This window comes from Canis lupus, chromosome 20 (assembly GCF_048164855.1).
Source record: "Canis lupus baileyi chromosome 20, mCanLup2.hap1, whole genome shotgun sequence".
Taxonomy (NCBI): Eukaryota; Metazoa; Chordata; class Mammalia; order Carnivora; family Canidae; genus Canis; species Canis lupus.
The window spans coordinates 19,716,606-19,726,788 of NC_132857.1; positions in this window are offsets into that span (position 1 = coordinate 19,716,606).

A 10,183-nucleotide genomic window follows, 5' to 3' on the forward strand; every position below is an offset into this window, starting at 1 on the left:
ATCCATGTTGGTTTGCTCCTTGGGAGCTTCCCAGGTGTAATCTGAAACTGGTCCCCATTCATAGAAGGCAGGGAGAGAGCAAAGAGAGGAGGCCATTCCAAGTCAGTAGATGGCAGTTTGAATGGGATGAAGGCACTGTGCAAGGTAAGGATTGAAAGTCCTCCAAAATCTGTGTAAGGGCTTGTACCTCTTTCACATTCTTGGGGGTTGAAAAAGCTGGCACCTTAGGAATCATAGCTTTGGGGGCAACATCCATCTTACCTGACCAAATGATTCTTAAAACCTTATAGCAGTGCCTGAGCCTTGAATTTTTATAGATTCACTGCCCAGCCTCTCCCTTGCAGATGTTTCACCAAAGCCTGCAGAGTGTCTTGCAGCAGAGGCACATATTCGCATTAACGTTATGTCATCAATGTGATGGGCCTATTTTACTTATGTGGGGAAAGAGGACAGAGGTGGGTTGTGGGCTACCATCAAATGACAGTGCTGGGTTATGCAGGTAACCTTGGGGAAGCACTTGAAAGGCTCCTTATTGTTCCTCCCATATAAAGCAAATTGATCTTATCAGAAACCTTTCAAAGTCCCATGAATCTCCTGAAGATGAAGCACTTGTGCAAGAACATTTTTTACCAAAGCATCTAAGTAAAGCAGTAACTGTCTATAAATGACAGAAGACTTAAAAATGGCCATGGATAAAGATCTGGTGAGAGTCATTCTAATGCAGTTGACAAGGGAATTTGGTTATTTTTGTGACAAACATTTTAAAAGCGTGACTGATAACATTGTACCAGGCCATATCAGACTTTTAGGCATTCCACACAAATACACCCTAAGGAAAGTTTAGCATCACTTATTTGGTAATGCTTCTCATGAGATTTATTGTATACAAAAAGTTAAATAGTTGTAAAAAAAAAAAAAAAAAAAAAACTTCGTTCTTTTAATAGAGAAGACTTGGCTTTTTAAAGCAATTCTCTGGTAAAGACAAGATAGAATCTTTGTTTTTGGGGATCCCCAGGTGGCTCGGTGGTTTGCTGTCTGCCTTTGGCCCAGGGCGTGGTCCTGGAGACCTGGGATCGAGTCGCACGTCAGGCTCCCTATGTGGAGCCTGCTTCTCCCTCTGCCTGTGTCTCTGCCTCTCTCTCTCTCTCATGAATAAATAAATCTTTAAAAAAAAAAAAGCCTTTGTTTTCTAGGCAGATTACATTAAAAGTGAAGAAAAACTTGCTTACAATTTCTTATTAAAAGCAGGTCAATAATCTAAGAAAACTTTGTTCTTTTAACAGGGAAAAACCCAAATTCCAATTTTGTACTAATGTACTTTTGGTATTAAAACTCTTGGGATCCCTGGGTGGCTCAGCGGTTTAGCGTCTGCCTTTGGCCCAGGGCGTGATCCTGGAGTCCCGGGATCGAGTCCCACATCAGGCTCTGGGCATGGGCCTGCTTCTCCCTCCTCCTGTGTTCTCTGCCTCTCTCTATCTCTATGTCTATCATAAATAAATAAATCTTTAAAAAAAAACCTCCTTTTTTCTTCTTAATGTACATAAATTCATAGATGTATATAAACATACAGAAAGACAAACAGAAACCCCACAGCTTTCATTCCATAATTCTAGTCATGAATCAGGTACCCACTCACATGGCTGGAGTTTTTTCTAATATATGTGATCTTATGGAGGTTATAGACTAGATTTTTGAGTAAGGGAACTTGTAGGGCAAGCTGTATTTTAAAAAGTGCCCCCCACCCTGCTTTTTCTTCTTCAGTTTCTGTGGGCAGTGTTTCAGTTATCTGTTGAGGTGTTTATATTTCAAAGACATGGTAAGATTTACCAAGGACAAGGAAAGAATGCAAGTTTACCAGGAATTTGGGGGTAACGTATTTAAAATTTTGCTTTGTATTGTGAGTTGGCCTGCATCAGGTATTTTGTCTATTTCACTGTTATTCACCACAACATCCTCCTCTTTTTGATCACTTTCCCAGAGATTCCACCTCCTGGTGTCCTAATCAGGCTTTGTCACAAGTACCTAGATCTTAAACTGGGGCCTCTTGTGCTCTCCTTGCTTTGCAAACATGACACTAAAGTCTCTCACTTATTATCCTGCTCTCCTAGCTTGTCTGCCAGCCCCAAGTCTAACACAGTAGTAGACACTCATATGTTCTTAGATCAGCTCAGCTCTTCTAACTTGAGCTTCAGCCTCTAGCTCAGCAACCACTCAGAGTGGAGTCCAGCCCACTGTGTAGCAATGTTTCCCTTTTTTTGCCTGAGTGCACTATGTGCAGTTCCTCAAAACCCCATTAAAGCAGCTAGCATTTTGGGGGTGTTCCTGTACTCACATGGCAGTCCACAAGCATCTGACATATGGCCCCCTCCCCACATAGAGGTCGATAGCCAACTGAGGATTTCCCCCATGGACATCTCAATTCCAAGGCCAATTTCTTCAGTCTCTGGACTGGCTAAGCAATTGTTGGTATAATCAGACTTGTCCCTGTACATGGAGGGCAGGGGAAGACCAAAGAAAGAGGTCATTCTAGATTGGTAGGTGGCAGTTTTAATAAGCAAAGAGGACTTCTATATAAGATTTCTCTCAGGTGACAGCCAGATGAGTGGGTTTCTGCATCTACTCATCAAACTTAACAGTTTATGTAGAGACATCGATTGGGTTTAGTCACACCATACAGCTGATTTCCGTACCACCTCACTAACTCAAGGCTGTATCTTTGGGGCAGGTTCTGGGAGTGGGGAAAGCAAGTGGAATTCATATTCTAAGGACAAGGTAGGGAGTGATTGCCAGCTCCAATTCATGGGTCAGTTAACCAGCATGTCTTCCTGATGACCTCCCCCAACAACCCAGAAGTAGAATGCTGGATCATATAATGATTCTATTTTTAATTTTTTGAGGAACCTCATACTGTTTTCATGATTTCTGCACTAATTTACATTCCCATCAATAGTGCACAAGTATATCCTTTTCTTCACAGTCTTGCTAATATTTGCTATTCTCTTTTTGATAACAGCTATTATTATTAAAGTAATATCTCAGTGTGGTTTTGATTTGCATTCCCCTGAGAATAAGTGATGCCGAGCACCTTTTCATATATCTTTTGTCCATCCATACACTTCTTTGGAAAAATGTCAGTTCAGATCTTCTGCCCGTATTTTAATCAGATTGTTCTGTTTTGTTACTGAGTTGTATTATTTATATTTTATATATTTTTTGTATATTAACTAACCCTAACCTGGTATATGATTTGTAAATATTTTCTCCATTTCATAGGTTGCTTTTTCCTTTAGTCGATAGTTTCCTTTGCTGTGCAGAAGCTTTTCATTTGATGTTGTCCCACTTGTTTATTTTTGCTTTTGTTGACTTTGCTTTTGGTGTCAAATCCCTCCCAAAAAATCATTGCCTGGATGTTGCACTTTGTTAAATTCCATTCGTGATAAAAATCCTCAACAAAGTAGCTTTAGAGGGAAATACCTCAACATGATAAAGGCCATCTATGAAATACCTAATAGATTCCTAAATGGGGAACAACTGAGAGCTTTTTCTCTATGATCAGGAACAAGACAGGGATGTCCATTCTCACCACTGTTATTTAGCATAGTACTGGAATTACTAGCCACAACAATCAGCAAAAAGAAATAAAAAGAATTCAAAGTGGCAAGAAAGAAGTAAAACTTTCACATGATGACATGATATTCTATATAGAAAACTGAAAAGACTCCACCCAAAAACTGCTAGAACTCATACACAAATTCAGTAATGTCACAGGATGCAAAATCAATTTACAGTGATCTGTTGTATTTCTCTACATCAATAATGAAGCAGCTTCAAAAGAGAAATTAAGGAATCAATCCCATTTACAATTCCACCAAAAACAAGATACATAGGAATAAACCTAACCAATGAGGTGAAAGACCTGTACTCTGAAAACTATAAAACACTGATGAAAGACATTGAAGAAGACACAAAAAATGGAAAGACATATTATATTCATGGATTGGAAGAACAAATATTATTAAGATGTCTATATTACTCAAATCTACACATTTAATGCAATCTGTATCAAAATAATACCAGCATTTTCACAGAGCTAAAAGAAGCCTAAAATTTGTGTGGAACCACAAAAGACCCCGAATAGCCAAAGCAACTTTGAAAAAGAAAAGCAAAGCTGAAGTCATCACAATTCTGGACTTCAAGTTATATTACAAAGTTATATTATCAAAATGGTTTGGTACTGGCACAAATATAGACACAGAGGCCAATGGAACAGAATAGAAAACCCAGAAATAAGCCCACAACTATATGGTTAATTAATCTTCCAGAAAGTAGGAAAGAATATCCAATGGGAAAAAGACCATCTCTTTAATGGTGCTGAGAAAACTGGACAGCAACATACAAAACAATGAAGCTGGACTACTTTCTTACACCATACACAAAAATAAATTCAAAGTGGTTTAAAGACCTACATATAAGGTATGAAACCATAAAACCCCTAGAGGAGAAAACAGGCAGTAACCTCTTTGACATGGGCTATAGCAACTTCCTTCTAGATCCGTTTCCTGAGGCAAGGGAGACAAAAACAAAAAGTGTTGGGACTTCATCAAAACAAAAAGCTTCTGCACAGCAAAGGAAACAATCAACAAAACAAAAACAGCATATCTGATAAAGGGCTAGTATCCAGAACACAAAAAATTTATAAAACTGAACACCCAAAAAACAATTACCTAATTAAAAAATGGGCAGAGGACATTAATATTTTTTCCAAAGATGACATACAGATGGTCAACAGACATAAAAGATGCTCAACATCATGATCATCAGGGAAATAGAAATCAAAACTACAATGAGCTATCACCTCACACAATACAGAATGGCTAAACTCATCAACATAGGGAACAACAGGTGTTGGCTATGTGGAGAAAGGGGAACCCTTTGGCACTGTTGGTGGGAATGCAAACTGGTGCAGCCACTGTGGAAAACAGTATGGAGGTTCTTCAAAGTTTAAGCTACCCTATGATCCAGTAATGTACTATGAGGTATTTACTCAAAAGAATACAAAAATACTAATTCAAAGGGATACATGCACCCAGATGTTTATAGCACCATTATCTACAATAGCTACATGATAGAAACAGCCCAAGCATCTATCAACTGACACATGGATGAAGACTGCCTATTTAAATAATCTGCCAAAACTGTGAAAGGTTTGATATTTTATTCTGCTTGAAAGCTTTACAGTTAGCTTGCCCCAGTTTCATGGATGCTGGTAGAAGATGCTAAGACTCCTGGGTCAGAGACTAAGGACTTTATTATTCATGGCATGGTTATCTGCATGTCAACATAGTTCTACTTGTTTCCAGATCACATGGAGGTAGTATGTAGGGGTCCAGATGCATGCTGCATACACAGTGGGGTGTGTTAGAATAGAACTCCGAACTAAGGGAAATCTAATTTTCTATAATGGCAAAGGAGACACTGTATCTTCCAGGGCTGCAAGCAAATCTACTCTTTGCACTGGAGGTAGATATTATCTTTGTTTTTCAAGATTGTCTGCAATACAAATATCCTTGAAATATTTGTAATAAATATTGTGTACAATATTTATTGTCCTGGACTAGGAGCAGTTAGATTTGGAAATGTGGGAGATCGTTGAGAATATCTTCCAACATAATCTGATTTTTTTGGTTTTTGGGTGTTGAGTTTGTTAAGTTCTCCCATTCCATAGGTTGCCTTTTAGCTTTGTTAGTTTCCTTTCCTGCGTAGAAGCTTTTTATCCTGATGAAGTCCCAATAGTCCATTTTTGCTTTTGTTTCCCTTGCCTCTGGAGACATGTCTAGTAGAAAGTTGCTGTGGCTGAGATCACAGAAGTTGCTGCCTGTGTTTTCCTCTAGGGTTTTGATGGTTTCCTGTCTCACATTTAGGTCTTTCATCCATTTTGAATTGTGTGTGCGTGTGTGTGTGTGTGGTGTAACAAAGTGGTCCAGTTTCATTCTTCTGCATGTGGCTGTCCAATTTCCCCGACACCATTTGTTGAAGAGACTTTTTTTCCATTGGATATTCTTTCCCGCTTTGTTGAAGATTAGTTGGCCATAGAGTTGAGGGTCCATTTCTGGGTTCTGTTCCATTTTCTATATCTCTGTTTTGTTTTGTTTTGTTTTGTTTTTTTCCAGTAACATATTGTCTTGATTACAGCTTTGTAATGCAACTTAGTCTGGAATTGTGATACCTCCAGCTTTGGTTTTCTTTTCAGCATTACTTGGCTATTCAGGGTTTTTTCTTGTTTCATACAAATTTTAGAATTGTTTGTTCTAGCTCTGTGAAGAATGCTGGTGTTATTTTGATAGGAATTGTGTTGAATGTGTAGATTGCTGTGGGGAGTTACAGACATCTTAACAGTATTTGTTCTTCCAATCCATGAGCATGGAATGCTTTTCTGTTTCTTTGTGTCTTCAGTTTCTCTCATAAGTGTTTTACAGTGTTCAGAGTACAGATCTTTTACCTCTTTGGTAAGGATTATTCCTAGGTATCTTATTGTTTTGGGTGCAGTTGTAAGCCAGTTGCCAAGAGAAATCAATTCCTTGATTTTTCTTTCTGCTGCTTCATCCTTGGTGTTTAGAGATGCAACATACTTCTGTGCATTGATTTTATATCCTGTGGCTTTGTTGAATTCTTATATCAGTTCTAGCAATTTTTTTAGTGGACTTTTTCAAGTTTTATACCTAGAGTATACTGTCATCTGTGAAGAATGAAAGTTTGACTTCTTCCTTGATGATTTGGATGCCTTTTATTCTTTCTGTTGTCTGATTTGCAGAGGCTAGGACTTGTTGAACAGCAGTGGTGAGAATGGACATCTCAGTTTTGTTTGTTTGTTGTTGTTGTTGTTTTTGATAAGTCTGGCTAGGAGTTTACCAATCTTGTTAATTCTTTCTAAGAGCCAGCTCCTAGGAGGCCTGGGTAGCTCAGTGATTGAGCATCTGCCTTTGGCCTAGGGCATGATCCCAGGATCTGGGATCGAGTCCCTTATTGGGCTCCTTGCATGGAGCCTGCTTCTCCCTCTGCCTTTGTCTCTGTCTCTTCTCCTTCTGTTTTAAACAAAACAAAACAAGAACCAGCTCCTAGTTTCATTGATTTGTTCTACTGTGTGTTTTTTTTTTAATTTTGATATTGATTTCTGCTATAATCTTTATTATTACTCTTATCCTGCTGGATTTAGGGTTTATTTGCTTTACTTTTCCCACCTCCTTTAGGTATAAGGTTAGGTTGTCTATTTGAGACTTTTCTTCTTGAGAAAGGCCTGTATTGCTCTATATTTCCCTCATAGAACTGCCTTTCCTATATCCCAAAGGTTTTGGACTGTCATGTTTTCATTTTTATTTGCTTCCATGTATTTTTTTTAAAGATTTTATTTATTCATGAGAGAGAGAGAGAGAGGGAGAGAGAGAGAGAGAGGCGCAGAGACACAGGCTGAGAGAGAAACAGGCTCCATGCAGGGAGCCCGACGTGGGACTCGATTCCGAGTCTCCAGGATCACGCCCTGGGCTGAAGGCAGACGCTAAACCACTGAGCCACCCGGGCTGCCCCCTTCCATGTATTTTTTAAGTTCTTTAATTTCCTGGTTGACTCATTCTTTAGTAGGATGTTTTTTAACCTCCATGTATTTGTGGTCCTTCCAAATTTTCTCTTGTGATTGACTTCAAGTTTTATAGCTTTGTGGTCTGAAAATATGCATGGTATGATCTCAATATTTTTTTTTACCGTCCACTCCTTCTTCCCTTCTTCTTCCCACTCTTCTTCTTCTACACCTCCTATGATACAGATATTATTTTTCTTTATGGAATCACTGAGTTTTCTGAGTCTACCTTTGTGATCTTTTTCTTTCCCTCTTCTTATAGCTTCATTATTTTCCATGATTTTACCCTCTATATCACCTATTCTCTAGCCTGCCTCTTCAGTCTTCATTGTAATCTTATTCAGTTTTGCATCTCAATTACAGCATTTTTTTTTTTTTTATTTCAGCCTGACTAGTTTTTAGGTCTTTATCTCTGCAGCAAGAGTTTCTCTGGTTTCTTCTATGCTTCTTTCAAACCAAGCTAGTAGTCTTATGACTCTTGGTCTAAATTCTTGTTCAGATATAGTTCTTATATCTGCTTTGAGCAAGTGTCTAGCTGTGATATCTTCCTGACCTTTCTTTCAGGGAGAATTCCTCCATTTTGTCATTTTGGCCAAGTTTCTCTCTTTTGCAGCAGGTTATGAAAGTTTGTTGTTTCCTGTACCTCAGAGTAACATTAAAAAGAGTACATTTTTAAGTACATTAAAAAGAGGTCATATACTGTTCAGGGCCTGGCAGTTTAGGAAGTGTTTCTGGTGTAGGCTGTGTGCACTCTGCTCTTGGGTTTTGGCTTCTCTTTCCCACTGGTCAGTCCCCTGCAGAGTTCCTCCTTGCCTGCAGTGGGGACTGTTTGGACCTTTATTTAAAAAAGCATGAAGAAAAAGGAAAAAAAAAAAAAGCCTAATTCAAAGAGAGACAGAAGGAAAAGGAACAACAACAAAAAAGTGATAACACAGACTATAAGCTTAATCCCAAAGAAAGAAAAAATAAAGTGAAAAAACAAGCCTGATTCCCCAAAAAAGAGAAATGGAAATGAAAAAACAAAAACTATAAGCCCAATTCCAAAGGAAAAAAAAGAGTAAGAAAAAAAAACATAGCTTGGTCCTATTTCCACCAGAACTGAAGAGGATGCTGTGAGGCACCGTTTGATCAGTAGACTTGGTGCTTGCGCTGTGCTGCCTCTGTGGCTCTTCTGGGGGAGAGGTCTGCTGCAGTGGCTCACAATCAATCCTGCCTTGGTTAAAAAAAAAACAAAAACAAGAAAACAGAAAACAAAACAAAAAAAAACACTTGCCTATCACAAGGGGGCGGGGTTTGAGGTAAGCAGCTCTTACCTCTACTGGAAGCTGCTGTGTTACTGAAGTCCAACTGTGTTGGTAGAAAGGGTAATATGTGCCACCCCACTCTCATCCAGGGACAAGGGGCTCTCACATCCCCTGCTGTTCAGGAGCCCTCACAGAAAAGCAAGGGCTTCCAGTGTGCCTGGCATCACAGCTCTCCTGCATTTTATGTTTGGCATGGCTGGGATTCAAAATTCCAAATCTAAGAGCCAGCACCACTCAGATCTGCTTCCTCCTCCAGGTGAGTTTTGTGCTCTCTGACTAGTGCCCTTGTCTCACAAAAACAGTCCACACCTGCATGGTATGTGGAGGCTATGCTGTGGCACCACGAAAAGCAGTGACTGGGTTATCTACCCTGTGCACACACCTTTGTCCCCTGCCAGTGAAGAGCCATTTGTTGGTACCTGCAAGGTCTTTTGTCCTTTGAGAGGCAATATACCCTCTTCCAAATGTACTCCAGGAAAGGGAATGATTTTTCTTCCAGTGCAACTCAAAAGATCCTTGTACCACTTTGTGTGTGCTCTGAACCAGAGCCCTCCTCCCTTGGGGCACAGGCTACAGCTCCACTCTGGTGAAAACTTGAGTTTGAGCTCCACTCGCTGTTTGCAAAAAACCTGCAACACTCAGTTCCCCTGTCTCCCCAGTCTGTGGTGAGAGAGGTTTTCTTCTTGTGCAAAACTGGTGCTGCACTCTCTCAGCACTCCCCGCCCTCTCCAGGAAAGGGTTCCCTCCCTCCACAGCTGGACAGTTTTTCTCTCCCACAGTTTACTTCCATGCATCTTGTACCTGCCATGCTGTCTCCCTCCCAACCATGGAGATTCTACTTCCAATCCTCAGATGGATCTCCTGAATATTCCAAGTGACCTGACTTCAATACAGCTATGTTTGAGGGTAGAGGAAAGCCCAGAGTCCCCCTTCTCCATCTTAACTCCTCCCCCAAGGATATTATTTATTTATTTCAGGGATAGCTGGGGGGGTGGGGGGACAGAGGTAGAGGGATGAGTGGATGCTGTGCTGAGCATAAAGCCAGAGGCAGGGCTTGATCTCATGACCCTGAGATTGTGTGACCTGAGCTGAAATCAGGTCAAGAGTCCAATGCTTAACTGACTAAGCCACCAAGGCACCCTATGATTTAATTTTTTAATATCATCTATGAAAACATTCAGTAACAGGATAGGTATCTATTATAAAAATAAGCTACCCAAAGAATAGCGACTCAGAGATAACTACAGAG